The sequence below is a fragment of the Biomphalaria glabrata genome, chromosome 5 (assembly GCF_947242115.1).
Source record: "Biomphalaria glabrata chromosome 5, xgBioGlab47.1, whole genome shotgun sequence".
NCBI classification, from domain to species: Eukaryota; Metazoa; Mollusca; class Gastropoda; family Planorbidae; genus Biomphalaria; species Biomphalaria glabrata.
Genome location: NC_074715.1, coordinates 25,535,166 through 25,552,558, shown reverse-complemented (window position 1 = coordinate 25,552,558; position 17,393 = coordinate 25,535,166). Strand labels below are relative to the sequence as shown.

The window sequence follows — 17,393 nt, the reverse complement described above, 5'->3', positions numbered from 1 at the left end:
TATATGAGAAGGTATATGAGATGGTATATACGAATGTATATGAGAAGGTATATGAGAGGGTATATGAGAGGGTATATGAGAATGTATATGAGAAGGTATATGAGAAGGTATATGACAAGGTATATGACAAGGTATATGAGAAGGTATATGAGAAGGTATATGACAAGGTATATGAGAAGGTATATGAGAAGGTATATGAGAAGGTATATGACAAGGTATATGAGATGGTATATGAGATGGTATATACGAATGTATATGAGAAGGTATATGAGAAGGTATATGAGAGGGTATATGAGAGGGTATATGAGAATGTATATGAGAAGGTATATGACAAGGTATATGACAAGGTATATGAGAAGGTATATGAGAATGTATATGACAAGGTATGTGACAAGGTATATGACAAGGTATATGAGAATGTATATGACAAGGTATATGAGAAGGTATATGAGAATGTATATGAGAAGGTATATGACAAGGTATGTGACAAGGTATGTGACAAGGTATATGACAAGGTATATGACTGTTACCAAGTTGAAAATATTTCCCACCAATGAAAATGTGGGAATGTTCCTTCGACTCTCTAGAGTAAGACTTGTGTTGTTTTGTTTGTTCATTAAAAAGTTGGTAGCAGAGATTGACTGTCACCAGAAGCACGATGTTTGGCTATAGAATATTCCATTATTAAGGAAAATGAATTTTACACTTTTATCAAAATTTAAAACAAAATTCAATGAGAAACTCCGAACGCTTTTATAAGAAAATATTAAGACCTTTTTTAAGGACCTAGCTTTCAGTCAAAACGGTCCATTTGATGAGTTGCCCACCGGCTCATTAGGTACCGTCCCATCGGGCCCCAGCTACTAACCACATCCTGATAAAGAGAAGTCTATTCAAAGGGAGAGCATATTTTGGTTATCCAGATTTCTGGTCATTGTCAATCAGCCTAGATAGTACATAAACCATTTCTATTAACTGATTTAATTTATTAATTACGTTTAGCGTTTAAACTTGTTTCTGGCTAAACAGACATCATAGTGTTAGAACAATGGAACACTTCTCAGTGATATGACCTCTTGTACATGTGCTTTCATCCTTTGATTTGCCGGGTTGAACTTCTAGTATAGAATTATGTCCAGGGCTACAGACGTGTGGGAAACTATGGTCTCGATTGTTTTAATTAATGACATCTGCGCGTTTGTGTATACTCAGCGGCCAGGTACTAATCAAACAGAAAGCGTAGAGCACAAGCACGATATGCCAGGAACAATTCCGCAAATTTGTGTGTGTGTGTGCGCGCGTGCGTGTGTGTGTGTCAATTCTAGTAGCAGAAAAAAAATTGATTGACTTAATACTTACTCCTTAGTCGTATCACGTATCTAACCTTCGCTAACATTCTTCTTAAAGAATTGTCTCAGTGCAACAATTTGTATTTCCAAGTCTATATTTCCAAGTCTATATTTCCAAGTCTATAATTCCAAGTCTGTGTTTTCAAGTCAGTGTTTTCAAGTCTGTGTTTCCAAGTCTGTGTTTCCAAGTCTGTGTTTCCAAGTCTGTATTTCCAAGTCTGTGTTTCCAAGTCTGTGTTTTCAAGTCTGTATTTTCAAGTCTGTATTTCCAAGTCTGTGTTTCCAAGTCTGTGTTTTCAAGTCTGTATTTTCAAGTCTGTATTTCCAAGTCTGTGTTTCCAAGTCTGTGTTTCCAAGTCTGTGTTTTCAAGTCTGTGTTTCCAAGTCTGTGTTTCCAAGTCTGTGTTTCCAAGTCTGTGTTTCCAAGTCTGTGTTTCCAAGTCTGTATTTCCAAGTCTGTGTTTCCAAATCTGTGTTTTCAAGTCTGTGTTTTCAAGTCTGTGTTTCCAAGTCTGTTTCCACCTGCCCTCTTTGTATTATTGGTATTATTACTTATATTAAATTTATTTTCTTGAGACATACAAAAACAGGATCATTTGTAAAGATCAGATGAAGTCCTCTTCTCGTCAGTCTTAATGGACTCCAGTTAACAATGACTTTGTCTATGTAATGAGTTGCTAAATATGTAGGTCGCAGCGGTGTCTGCGCTGCCACACAAAATGCATTAATAAACCTTTTTTTTAAATCTTTTTTCAGACTATATAAGAATTATTTTATCTGTGATTATAACATATTATTCCCAGTCTCAGTTTTCATACTAAATTGCATCAGAAATATTCTAATTTAAGTTTATGTTACTGAACACGTGTCCTAAATTCTTTAATATGTTACGACACATGTGTCCCAATTGTGTATTTATGTTACGACACATGTGTCCAAAATATATCTTTATGTTACTAAACAATGTGTCCTAATTCGCCCTGTTGCTACTAAAAGACTTAATGATTTGTTAGCTCAACTGTCGCGCCTCTCCAAGTGTAAATGTCTTACCACCAGGCAGACATGTGGGCCGTACAAGATGTAAACAGACTAGCAGTTGATTGAGCAGATAACTGGGGAGACCGGTTATGACGTCATCACAAACGTTTAAGGCCCGCTCTATAAAAAAAAAAACTAACCTCCCCCCTCCCAACTATTTTTCTTTTAATAGGACGCCAACTGAACTGAAATCTATGTCAATACACTGGCGGATGTGCAGTGGGCAGATTTCAACTCGAACACCCCTTCCCCTTTGTGTGGGGTATCCGCCATTGGAAAATGATGGACGGCATATGGATTTGTGACAGGCTGCTTTGAGGTTTTCTTCCATCACCGCTAGTGCAATGAACTCGGTTCCATTCCCATTTTCCGGTAGTTGTTGTTTTATGTTATTTCCTCTGTAGTGATGTATTCTCTTGAGAATATAGTTTGGTGATATTTTGGGGACATATTGGCCTACACACCCTCAAAATGCCCATGAAAACTTGATTTTATCCAAGAATGTTTTTTATATAATATTTATGTAATTTTTTAACGCAAAGAACTAGAAAGGTTCTGGCCCATTGAAAGTGTACAGTAAGTCCTAGACTCCATCCTCTAACAGCCGAGACTTGGCCTACAGTAAGTCCTAGACTCCATCCTCTAACAGCCGAGACTTGGCCTACAGTAAGTCCTAGACTCCATCCTCTAACAGCCGAGAATTGGCCTACAGTAAGTCCTAGACTCCATCCTCTAATTGCCGAGACTTGGCCTACAGTAAGTCCTAGACTCCATCATCTAACAGCCGAGACTTGGCCTACAGTAAGTCCTAGACTCCATCCTCTAACAGCCGAGACTTGGCCTACAGTAAGTCCTAGACTCCATCCTCTAACAGCCGAGACTTGGCCTACAGTAAGTCCTAGACTCCATCATCTAACAGCCGAGACTTGGCCTACAGTAAGTCCTAGACTCCATCATCTAACAGCCGAGACTTGGCCTACAGTAAGTCCTAGACTCCATCATCTAACAGCCGACACTTGGCCTACAGTAAGTCCCAGACTCCATCATCTAGCAGCCGAGACTTGGCCCTAACCTGGTGCCGGAAAACATCGAAGAAATGGAAGTCATATGAATACTGTGGAACTTTAAAAGTCAACTACACAACATCTCCACATCTTCTTAAAATGTAGTCTTGGCTCTTTCCAAATGTTAAAAAAAAAGCAGATGTGTGGAGCTAAAAAATAATAGGTCAGGGAGGGGTGGGTTACATGAAAACAAAAAGCAGGAGAAAAAAAAGGAAAGTAATGTCTAAAAGGAAAAGGGGTCATTATCAAATTGACTACCCTCCCAATAAAAAAAAAGTCCCAGCTTTGACATACCTGGATATTGTTACAATCGCTTACTATCACATAAGTGCACTCAACCAAACAAACACACAAGGACACACACACACACACACACACACACACACCTATTTATTTAATGCATGAAAGAAAGAGGGCGAACCCCCCCCCCCCCCAGGGGTTCATTAAATGCACCGCTCTCGAACAGAGATTTAAAGAACTACACGCGTTGACTCAAGTGTGTACATATGACAAGTGTGTACATAGACGGTGCCAGCATCGTGTAGGCCTATGTGTATGTGTGTGTGTGTGTCTGCGTGTGTAGCAATATTGTTCCAATTGAATGTAATCTCCCCCCAAGTTCCTAGTGTGAGTTGAAGTGAAAATGTCAGAGCTAATACATCCCACATGACATCACGGGCCTAGACAAACTCGGGAAACAAACTCCTTCAATCTATTGTAGTAACTAGATTGTGTATGGTGCCGCCTGGATGTTGGTTTGGGGGGGTTGGTGAGTGTATATACTACAGCAGCCATTTCAATTTGACCGCCTGTCGCCGAAAAAATCTAGCTTGGTAAATGATTGAACAGATAAAATCAAACAACTGGATTTAAATCATGTAGGCCTAAGTCTTTAAAAAAACAACAAAAAAAAAAAACAATAATAATTTGGCCGCCTATTGCCGAAAAAAAATCTAGATTTTATTCACAGAGTTTACAGATAAACCAACTAGATGTAAGCCTAAGACCATCTGAAAGTATTACACAATGTAAGCGTTAATCTTGTGTATCCTAAACCCAAATAAATACAGATAAAGAACAACAAAAGATCCCTTGACAGTTTGTCTTTATATAATGATATCCCAAAATGGGATTTTTTAAAAAAAGGGATGGAAAAAAAAAAGGGGGGGGTGGGGTATTTCTCTGTTTCTTGTATGGTAGAGTAGAGAATAGAGCTCAACTAGCCCTTGAAGGACTGACTACAGAAAGCAATAGAGTTACTTTATTAAATAGACAGCGGATGAAGAGAGTTGTGTCTAGACTTACTGGGAAAGAAATCTTGTCTCTAGTTAGAAAGATAAAACGACAAGGTGAAAAAAGGGGCCAGGGGTAAAGAAAAAAAAAGCTGGGAGGCGACGTCAGGTGTTGCTGGGGGGGGGGGGGGGGTTAGCGAGTAAGAGTGCTTTGTGGTAGAGTCTTGTAGAGTAGGTATGCAGCTGGTCTAGGTGTAATACTATCATCTAGGTTTGTCAACGGTATGCTAAATACATGGCAGTTATTTATTTCAAAACAAGTTGAGGCCTAAACCCCAACGTATGCAAACAAACTGAAACTGTAGCATCCATTGTAGAGTTTCAAAACCAAAGTATCTATCATTGAAATGAGATAGTCTTTGTTATCTATACTAGAACTGAGATAGTCTTTGTTATCTATACTAGAACTGAGATAGTCTTTGTTATCTATACTAGAACTGAGATAGTCTTTGTTATCTATAATAGAACATCCATATTTGTTTTCTATTACATAACTTCAGATTATTGTATTTAATGTATCATTCTTCTTGAAACTGTCTGGTAGAGTTGAGCCTTCGGCTCTTGGAACTCTAGGCCAGCAACAGTGAACAAGAGCTCTCTCTCTCACCGGCCTGAATGAGTACATGCATGACCGTGTGGTATGCGGTCCAGACTATTGTCGCGATGAATCCTGCCCGCCGTCATCCCCTGCAGTAGGTTTGTCTTTGAACGTTGTTACATCCATGTCATAGGACAACATCAGATGAACAATTGTATAACTTCAAAGTATGTTGCTGTTTGTTCCATTCAAAGCATAACTTCACTTTGTTGTTTGTGGTTTTATTTTATTTGTATGTTTCTTAAATGGTTAGATGAGACAAAAAAAAAAAGAAACGTTTAGCGAACTGCGTGGAAGGTTTTTAATCTTAAATGGTTAGAATCAACCGGAAGTTTGTTGTTGCTAAGATACAGAATATCTTGGTGAAAACGAAAGTTCACGTGAAACTATTGAACACGTGATCAAACATTTTTGGTCACGTTGAATACAAGTTGACTTGTTTTTTTTTCTAAACTCAGATCTGATGTTACGTTGTTTATGGTATTTGTCAGATATTGTGTTTATTTGTCAGATATTGTGTTTATTTGTCAGATATTGTGTTTATTTGTCAGATAGTGTGTTTATTTGTCAGATATTGGGTTGAAGTGTTCCATATCATTTGTCAGATATTATGTTTATTTGTCAGATATTGTGTTTATTTGTCAGATATTGTGTTTATTTGTCAGATATTATGTAAGTTCAGTTCAATAACCAGTGAATATTGCACATTGTCGTCTTGATTGAATGTTACAAGTTCTTACAGCTATTGTCAGCTATTCTTACAGCACTGTCACAAAGCTAATATGGTTAAAGTATTATGGGAATTCTAGTGCATGACACATTGATAACATTTAGGCCTCCATAGGATATACAGAGTTATCAGTTTTCAACTTTCAAATAAAATGTTTTGGAACTATTTAAATATTGATATCAAACATTCCCTATCAACTCACGCTGTATTCAACATTCCATATCAACTCACTCTGTATTCAACATTCCATATCAACTCACGCTGTATTCAACATTCCATATCAACTCACGCTTTATTCAACATCCCCTATCAACTCACGATGTATTCAACATTCCCTATCAACTCACGCTGTATTCAACATTCCATATCAACTCACGCTGTATTCAACATCCCCTATCAACTCACGCTGTATTCAACATTACATATCAACTCACGCTGTATTCAACATTCCATATCAACTCACGCTGTATTCAACATTCCATGTCAACTCACGCTGTATTCAACATTACATATCAACTCACACTCTATTCAACATTCCCTATCAACTCACACTGTATTCAACCTTTGTAATATGAGGACGTTTGAAGTTCTGTTTGATTTGATTTCCTTCCATTTTTTGTTTGGTCGTGAAATTATTGAAAAAAAAAAAACTATTTCTTACATTGGTGAACTTTTTTTTAATACATGAAAAGGGAGATAACTTATTAGATCTAATTGTGGGTTGAAATTGATTAGACACTGTAAATCTGTGAAGAAAACTATCAAGGAAGCATGGTGTAAAGCATTATATGCACTAAGATATATAAACAAGGCCGGATTTATGGGAGGTAGGCGGGGCACCGGGAGTCCACAAAAAGGGGCTGCCATAAGAAACATTTTTTTTTTAAATTATCCGAATTTCGACCGAGTAGAAATGTGTTCGACGTTTTTAGGTTTGAAATATTTTTCTTCGCATTTTTACCGCCACTATTTGAAACCTTACAGTGAACAACATTGTCGTGGTTCAGACGTGTAGAGCCTGTAGCGTGCTCGTAATAGATGCAGCTCCTAATCTACGCCATGCGTCAACCCAGGACATTACCCTCCACAAACTCAAAAACATTTTTTTTCAAACGTATGCATATCAAATATATTTTGTTTTAAAGACAAAAAGAAATCTCGTTCTTCTAAAATATGGCGCATGCTTTTTTATAATTAGTATTATTAATAAGTGGATTTTTATTTCAGCTTTTAAAAATGTAGGGGCATCCCCAAAATTCTGCCTCGGGTCTTCCACTTACTTAAATCCGGTCCTGTCTATGTCTTTAGTTCAATCTTTAGTATCATTAAAAATAGATCCTTTCAGTAGGTCTATGTAAAGAGTTCAACAACTGACTAGTTAGAAACTTTCTAAGCTTCTAATCAACTTAAAACTCCTAGGCCTATTTCCTGGCTCCCAGTTTAGCAACAAGAGAATGTCTTCCGATGACTTGAGCGCTGATGTGTCATGAATTCATCTCAAAGTTGGCATCAAATGGGAGACATGAAGGAACAGGTGAGCCTGGAACTCAACCACAGCTTGTACTGTCTCATTGACTCCTGTGTTAAACTGTCTCATTGAGTTCTGTTTTAAACTGTATCATTCAGTTCTGTGTTAAACTGTATCATTCAGTTCTGTGTTAAACTGTATCATTCAGTTCTGTGTTAAACTGTCTCATTTGTTCGTGAGATCAATGGTTGGACGGATATAATTCAAGAATGTGGGCCTATACATTGTGTTTGGTCATCACATTGAGAGAACTGATGAAATACTTTCGTTTATGAAATATGATGGGTACATCGTGCTCGGCATGTCAAAGACAGTATAACAGCTATGTAGATCTATGTCACAGTATAACAGCTATGTAGATCTATGTCACAGTATAACAGCTATGTAGATCTGTCACAGTATAACAGCTATGTAGATCTATGTCACAGTATAACAGCTATGTAGATCTATGTCACAGTATAACAGCTATGTAGATCTATGTCACAGTATAACAGCTATGTAGATCTATGTCACAGTATAACAGCTATGTAGATCTATGTCACAGTATAACAGCTATGTAGATCTATGTCACAGTATAACAGCTATGTAGATCTATGTCACAGTATAACAGCTATGTAGATCTATGTCACAGTATAACAGCTATGTAGATCTATGTCACAGTATAACAGCTATGTAGATCTATGTCACAGTATAACAGCTATGTAGATCTATGTCACAGTATAACAGCTATGTAGATCTATGTTACAGTATAACAGCTATGTAGAGCTATGTTACAGTATAACAGCTATGTAGAGCTATGTCACAGTATAACAGCTATGTAGATCTATGTCACAGTATAACAGCTATGTAGATATATGTCACAGTATAACAGCTAAGTAGATCTATGTTAAAGACACTATAACAGCTATGTAGATCTATGTCACAGTATAACAACTATGTAGATCTATGTCACAGTATAACAGCTATGTAGATCTATGTCACAGTATAACAGCTATGAAGATATATGTCACAGACAGTAAGTATAACAACTATGTAGATCTATGTTAAAGACACTATAACAACTATGTAGATCTACTAAGTGGTCCCTAACATTATGTCTAAGACATTTCAACTTCTATATTTCACTACTGCGTGACAATGTTTGTGTGTGTGAGTGTTGTTGTTTTTAAGATAGTTGGCTCGTAATATGCGCAACTGTTAAACTGTTAAATTTAGAAGATAATTCAATTAGATGTATATAGCACTTCCTTTTTTTCAATTCCACTTCATTTGGATATAATATATAATAATACCTCTCTCCTTTGTCAAATGGTGTACTGTTTAGAGCTATACTACGTCATGTCAAATTTCCCTAGCGGATCCAGAACCTTGGAGTGGGGGGGGGCGATTTTTTTCCAAACCCTAACCCTAACGCCCAGTAAACCCTAACCCTACGCATAAACGTGCATACAGCGCGAGCGCGCGCACACACACACACACACACACACACATATATGTATATATATATATATATATATATATATATATATATATATATGAGAATAAAAAAAGAATTTCTCAACCTTCGGCAAAAAACAAAACAACTGGGGCAGCGCTATAAGGTTCTCTGGTGAAGTTCGGGGCGAAGCCCCGACGCCAAAAGCGTTTTCTTGCATTCTTCACTGCAGAAACGCATTCTCCTGACCTGAAGCTCATTATTCATACTATTAAAAAACGACCTTTCGAATAATGTTGTACTTGAAAAAAATTCTAATTTGAATTTATAGGCCCATAATACATTGCAAATAAAACCGATTTGTTCCTTGAAAAGATAGGATACCCCACGTATTTAGATTTTTGCTTTGAGGATCCCCGCCGAAAAAAAACTTATTCGATAAATAGTATCCAATGCAAAGTCTCTCTTAAAATACTTATGATAACTTCATGTGAAAGTACAAAAACTCTGTCTGGAAATGGGAATGGCGGTAAAAATGAAAAAGATTAATCCTCGCTCCTTTACTAATTTCTGCTAAAGATTGGTACACTGTTTAGAGGTATACTACGTCATGTCAAATGGTGTACTGTTTAGAGCTATACTACGTCATGACTTTTAAATGTTACCAAAAATCAAAAAAAAATTGTTCACTCAATTGTAGTCGAGTAACAAGCCAATTTAATATTGGTCACAGAAGAAACAAGATTACAAAGAGAGTTTGTGTTACACAAACTCAGAGGCGGCCCCCGTCGAAGTCGGATCCCTGTCGGATCTGCATATTCGCAAATAATATTCAAGAGGTGATTTAATTTTGATGTAAAATGTTTTACACGTTTCGGATGTTCCTTCAGAGTTGAAGATAATTACTTCCTAGTCCAAACCTCCCGCAGGACGACGGGGGATGGGAGCGGGCAGGGTTTGAACCCTGGGCCATCCATAAATCTGAACGACAGTCCAGCGCGCAAACCGCACGACCAGGCAGCCATCCGATGGTCAAAAGTAATAATGTTTCAAAGATTCATTTGCCGTAAATTTAAATTTAATAAAAAAATAGTAGATTAGTTTTAGTATATTAAAACATTACAATATTGATCAAAACGTTTGGAAATGAAAATCTACACTTTTTTTTTACACTTTAAGTTTAGAAATTGAAATTCTACATCTTAATCTAGTCTATTTTAGTCTAAACTAGATCTAGAAATATTTCTAGATCTAGACTCTAAAATAATTTTAATTAGAATATAAATCCAGATCTAGATATACTGTAATAAAAATCTAGATCTAGTTTAAAAAATCTAGATTAGATCTAAGTCAAGATATCATTCCTTTTTTAAACGCGAGTCACATAACGAGGCTTAATAAACATTACTATACCGAGTTCTTTTTTCATTTCATTTGAAGAATTAATTCCATATAACGTCAGAGGGAAAAAAAAACACTACGTCACACGGCCTAGCTAGAATAAAAATCGCCTTCATCATTACGAGCCTTTTATCGAGTGTTCATAGACATTGGTGCACCGAGTGCGTTCTTTTAGCATTTCATTTAAAGAATTCATTCCATATGACGTCAAAGGAAAAAAAAACACTACGTCACAAGGCCTAGCTAGACTAAAAATCACCTTTATCAACACGAGCCATTTCTCGAGTGTTCATAGACATTGGTGCACCGAGTGCGTTCTTTTAGCATTTCATTTAAAGAATTCATTCCATGTGACGTCAAAGGAAAAAAAAAACACTACGTCACACGGCTTAGTTAGACTAAAATATGTTTTCATTAATACAAGCAATTTTTTCGAGGGTTAATAGACATTGGTGCACCGAGTGCGTTCTTTTAACATTACATTTAAAAAGTCCATTCATATGACGTCAAAGAAAAAAAATTCCATTACCTCACAATAGGCTAGTACCGGTACCATAAAAAAAATGTCTTTATTTACACGAGATATTTAACGAGGGTTCATAGACATTGGTGCACTGAGTTCTAATAGATATTATTTAAAAAGGATCAAAGCCACATTGTTTTTGCGTTTTGTCTGTCAGTCGGTCTGTCCGTTATCTTGATATAAAAAAAACAACTAAAAGTTTAACCTTTATTTTACGTTTCAAAACATCGCAATAATTTTTAGGTATGAACACAATTGAAAAGTTTATATAATAGATTGTTCCAGATGTTTGTATAAATAGTAAAAGAAAAAGAGAATTTCAGATAAATGTAATACCGTTAATTAAATTTTTTGGATGGTCTCGTATAAAAATTAGATGTACTACAGCCACGTGGAGAGATTTTCATACCTTACTTTGGTGTTTGGATTCTGTTTTCCTTAAAAATCGGAACATAATATTAACGATAATTAGATTTTTTAATGTTTTAGGTAGAAAGTTAAATGTACTGTAAGAGAGTAGTGAGTTAAAATATTTTACATAAAAATCCGTAAAAACATTATTTCGTAAATGAGAAGATTATTTGTTTATTAATTAGAAGAGGGAGTTCAAACAATTATTTGGCGTTAGTAGATTTTTAAATAAATTCGGAAATTTCTGGCGACGATTTGTAAGAAACAAAATCCGGAACTTTCTTTATCGATTACAAAACTTCTATGTTATGTTTTACAAGAAAATTAAATGTCTAAAAAGTAATTTTCAGTAACCAATTCTAGTAAATAATTTTTTTTAAAAGCCTTATGCGATTTCAAACAATCAGTAGGCATAATTCATGTTTTATAAAACAATATCCGGAACATTTTTACACTTAATGAAATATAAGTCAGTATAGAGATTATGATTTAGCATTAATATGCTATTTACATAAAAAACGGAACAACATATTATTGATAATGTGTTTTTGCAACGTTTAAGCATGGAAATTGAATGTAATATAAGTTAGAAGAGCAAACAAACATTTGTTGGCGTTGATTAGTTTTGCACAAAAAAATCCGGAACAATCAATTTTAGATACTTAAAACTATTGAGATGTTATGGGAGGAACATTAAAGGGTAAATCAGATTTTCAATAGCTTTTAGAGTTCTAGTTTTTTAAATCTAATCGTGACGGACAGACCGACCAACAGACAAAACGCACAAAAATAAGCTTCTTTTATTCGGATGGGGGCACTAAACAAAAAATAAATAAAATCTGATTTTTAAAAAAAGTTTAAGGAATTGGTTTAGCACCTGATCATGTAGCGACGTTACGCTACTGCACGAAAATCGCTGCATAGAAAGTCCATTTAAAAAAATGTGCGTGATATTTACATACAAAGTGCATTATTAGCCTTTATAAACAAACAGAAATGTTTTCTTTTAATTTTAGCAGCTAGTTGACCAGAAAAAACGTCTTTAACTATTATTTGTATTTGTTGTAAACATTTCCTGTACATTTTAAAAATATATTTGACTTAGTGATACTGAAAATACACAAAAATTGTCTATCTTTGTTAGCATATTGTAACATTGCCTCCCTTACATTTACGTAATTGTTTTAGAATTGGTGTATTTTTATGAAAAAATCGCTTGCATAATTAATTTTATAAATTAAACGGTTTGCTTTTAGAAAACCAAAAGTAGCCGTTGCACCTAAACTTTTCAAGCCGGATTTAATGATGAAATAATATTTTTCATATCTCTTCTAGTTTTCGAGATCTGAGTGTGACAGACGGACAGACGGACATTTTGCACAAACCTAATAGCGGCTTTTTCCCCTTACGGGGGCCGCTAAAAAAGACACGTCTGCTCTGCCTGCAAGGCTGGTGTTGAGTTGTTCCATGTGTTTTGTATTTGCAGAAGTGAAATTAACTCTATCGCTACCTGATCATTTAAAACACATTCCTATCTATATCTGTATGCACATTACGGCGCTTGGTTGTTGAAGGGTTAAGATACATACATACATATATATATATATATATGTATGTGTTTGTGTGTGTGCGTGTGTGTGTGTGTGTGTCTATATTCATCTATAAACATAGCGACAATCAGATTGTGACTCGAAAGTAATCTAATCAGTCTATAATTAACTCTTTCTGTGCTGATAATTTAATGTATAGAGATACAGAGGCTTTAATGACAAACACAACATTTTAAGTTTGGCAAGAGACCTAAGCAATACACTTGGGACTTCTATCCCAGTAGGTCTAAACAGCAGCATCCACAATTAGTCTGAAGGTTTAGTGCAGTCTTGTTGGAATTACTAGGCTCATCATGTTTGAATTATGAATCGAATCATGTTTGATTCAGCAATGTATTTTGTTTGAATATGTAGTCAAATCGTGTTCGAATCCGTATTTTAATCATGTTTGAATCAGTAGTATAAGCAAGTTTAACTCAGACATATCATGTTTGACTCAGTAGTTTAGATAACATTTTTAAAACCATCAGTAATCTAATAATTGTTCAATTCGTATTATAATCATGTTTTAATAAGAGATCTAATTATGTTTGTATCTGTTTATATGTTTGTATCTGTTTGTTTTGTTTCACAAGTTTCAGATGCTCCTACCTAATTCAGCATCATTGCGTCCTAGGCCAAACCTTCTACAGAATAATATACAGCGGTGAGAGTAGGACAGTGGGGGGTGCAGGACAGTGGAAGAGGGCAGGGTTCGAACCCTGGACCATCTATTCGAGACCATTGAAGAACAATCCAGACTGAATTGAGTAGCTATCTGTTGCCTCTCTCTATCTGTTGCCTCTCTCTATCTGTTGCCTCTCTCTATCTGTTGCCTCTCTCTATCTGTTGCCTCTCTCTATCTGTTGCCTCTCTCTATGTGTTGTGTCTCTACATTCAGTACATTCAAAATAATTAGTCAGAATATCACTTATCAAAATTGGTTACTAAAAGTTTTCGGTTGAATCCAGAAAGGCTAATTACCCCTAAAGAGGATGATATAAAGTCTGAACATTAACATCTATTGGACTATTTTCTAAAATAATGACCCATTAAATGCTGAGACAATAATTTTACTCCAAATGTACCAGAGAGTATTCAGCTGTTAAGAGAGACATGTATGATATTTGTGTCTCAGAGACATGTATGATATTTGTGTCTCAGAGACATGTATGATATTTGTGTCTCAGAGACATGTATGATATTTGTGTCTCAGAGACATGTATGATATTTGTGTCTCAGAGACATGTATGATATTTGTGTCTCAGAGACATGTATGATATTTGTGTCTCAGAGACATGTATGATATTTGTGTCTCAACATAGAGTTATGTGTTTGTACTTGGAGGAAATGTGTGCTAGGACCTACGTTCTATGTAGCGTAGGTGTTTAAGGTTCTACTCTACATGTAGAGTGTGTGTGCTAGAGCTACGCTACATGTAGAGTGTGTGTATGTGTGACGCTACATGTAGGAATTTCAACGTCAAAATCCTCTCAAGATGGATACGTCAACATTGAATTCAACGTGTGGGGGTAGGGGGGGGGGGGCAGAGTCTCTGTCACATGACCTACATGGTGAAGTCGAGGAACGAGTTGAATTCAAGTCCAATGAATCTGTCGTGTCCTACTTTGAGAAATGTGACACTGAAAACAGGAGGAGGAAGAAAGATATGTCTAATGCACAGAGAGAGGGGAGTAGGTGAGATTGAGAGAAGGAGAGGAGAACGTAAGAGAGAAAGTGAGAGAGTGAATGATAGAGAAAAACCAAAAAGAGAAAGAGGAGGCACTGACGTAGTAACAAAAGTTGAGACTATTTATATTTTAATAATAACAATATATCTGTGTGCATAGCTTGCTATCTACAAGTCTGAACTGCTTCGAAAACAAGATTTAAAAAAAACAACAGATTAGTTGAGCAATATTAAGTCTATCCAACTTGTGAGTTAAGGTATCAGGAGTTCACACAAGATTTGTACACACACACACACACACACACCTTGGTTTGGCTGTTTCAACTAATTAAGTAAATGACTTAGCTCAAACTTGCAAAATGTTTTCTATTCCCATGAACTACTAGAGTGCCTACTTGGTTCAACCCTGTAAAGATGCCAACAGAATGGGCTCTCCGGGCACCACTCTATTGTGGATATGGCTGCACCCCCCCCCCCCCCAACACACACAAAAGCATACACATTCATGGTGCAGTTCGATTGGAATAGTTTGTTTGGTTTTTTTTTTTTCGCTTGTTATTGTCACCGTTCGTTCTAGTATTACAATTGATAATAACTGATATTTAAATATACATATATATATATATATATATATATATATATACATATATATATATATATATATATATATATATATATATATATCAACAAGTTGCTTTGTTGTTTCTGTAAACCAGAGAGAGACCAAATTACAAATGGACTTCCTGAAACTATCTAATGAATACATTCTAGCCTAGTTCTCGCCCCCTCTAGCTCGTAGTGTGACCCACAGGTCGTGTCGCAAGTGGGAGCTGGAACAAAGGACACCTAGCAGAAGAAAAACACGCCAAAATAGTGTCTACGTGCTACAAGTCTTATGGATCATCCTCTGGTCAAGACAAGCAAATGTCGCGACATCCATAGCGAGTACAAACAGATGATGGACAGAGTGATTTAGACGTTAGATGTGTACAAACAGATGATGGACAGAGTGATTTAGACGTTAGATGTGTACAAACAGATGATGGACAGAGTGATTTAGACGTTAGATGTGTACAAACAGATGATGGACAGAGTGATTTAGACGTTAGATGTGTACAAACAGATGATGGACAGAGTGATTTAGACGTTAGATGTGTACAAACAGATGATGGACAGAGTGATTTAGACGTTAGATGTGTACAAACAGATGATGGACAGAGTGATTTAGACGTTAGATGTGTACAAACAGATGATGGACAGAGTGATTTAGACGTTAGATGTGTACAAACAGATGATGGACAGAGTGATTTAGACGTTAGATGTGTACAAACAGATGATGGACAGAGTGATTTAGACGTTAGATGTGTACAAACAGATGATGGACAGAGTGATTTAGACGTTAGATGTGTACAAACAGATGATGGACAGAGTGATTTAGACGTTAGATGTGTACAAACAGATGATGGACAGAGTGATTTAGACGTTAGATGTGTACAAACAGATGATGGACAGAGTGATTTAGACGTTAGATGTGTACAAACAGATGATGGACAGAGTGATTTAGACGTTAGATGTGTACAAACAGATGATGGACAGAGTGATTTAGACGTTAGATGTGTACAAACAGATGATGGACAGAGTGATTTAGACGTTAGATGTGTACAAACAGATGATGGACAGAGTGATTTAGACGTTAGATGTGTACAAACAGATGATGGACAGAGTGATTTAGACGTTAGATGTGTACAAACAGATGATGGACAGAGGGAATATAAAATGTGGCAGGTCTTCATAGTTTGTCCTCAAGTGTGAGTAGCACAGTTCGTGTGTGTAATTCAAGTTCGTTGTAATGAGAACATTTCACGTGTGTAATTTAAGTTCGTTGTAATGAGAACGTGTGTAATTAGTTTCACTTCTGTGTGAGCAGGACGTTAGAAACTTGCAGGACCTGTGACAGGACATGTGAGCAAGACCTGTGACAGGACATGTGAGCAGGACCTGTGACAGGACATGTGACAGGACGGTTATATATTAAACTGTCAGGTGTGAGTTGAAATAAAACTGGACAGAGAGGTGGGGAGAGAAGTGGGGATATTTTAATTGTCATCAACTACCAAAGCCTGGCCCCTGGAATGACTGTAATCTAGTCAAAGTGTCCTAAACACTTACCTTATCCGCTCAGCACTAGATGAAATCAATAGAACCAACAGTTTCGGTGACAATGGAAGTAGGGTCTGTGTGAGCACTAGATGAAATCAACTGTTCACAGAAATCCTCAGCTCATAGCAGCCACTGTGATGAAAGGGGAACCTGCTGTTGTAGTACACCCCACTGAATACATCCACAGCTATTCTTAGTAGCCAAGGGAGAGAACCGCTACAAACTCGAAGAGTCATCCGAAACGAACGGCAGGAGAAGACGAAGAAGAAATATATATACAAAAAAAGTGGGGAAACTATTTCTGTGATAGGTGTATGTATGTAGGTATGTATGTATGTAGGTGTGTGTGTACGTAGGTGTGTGTGTACGTAGGTGTGTGTGTATGTAGGTGTGTATGTATGTAGGTATGTATGTATGTAGGTGTGTGTGTACGTAGGTGTGGGGTCGGGGAGAAGTCGACACGTTATTTTGTGAGAGGGGGGGGGGTGAAATAGCAGGGGGAATCCTATTTTCGGGGGTGAGCAGTCAGATGTGGGTTTTTTTCCCTCTTCTTTCCTTACACATGTCATCCTTTTGAGTATTTGA

General features: G+C 36.5%; 1 protein-coding gene across 8 annotated transcripts in view; it reads right to left on the bottom strand.

Annotated features, from left to right (window-relative positions):
- Window positions 1-17,393, bottom strand: part of LOC106062466 (polypyrimidine tract-binding protein 2-like) — a 153,605-nt gene that overhangs the window by 65,459 nt on the left and 70,753 nt on the right. Inside the window, exon 1 of one of the 8 annotated variants that reach the window (XM_056029919.1) lies at window positions 16,818-17,038. The exons of the other annotated variants lie outside the window; for them this stretch is intronic. The gene's annotated coding sequence lies outside the window, so the exon portion shown is untranslated. Of the gene's footprint in view, window positions 1-16,817; window positions 17,039-17,393 lie in introns of those variants that run through there. 8 annotated transcript variants of the gene reach the window in all.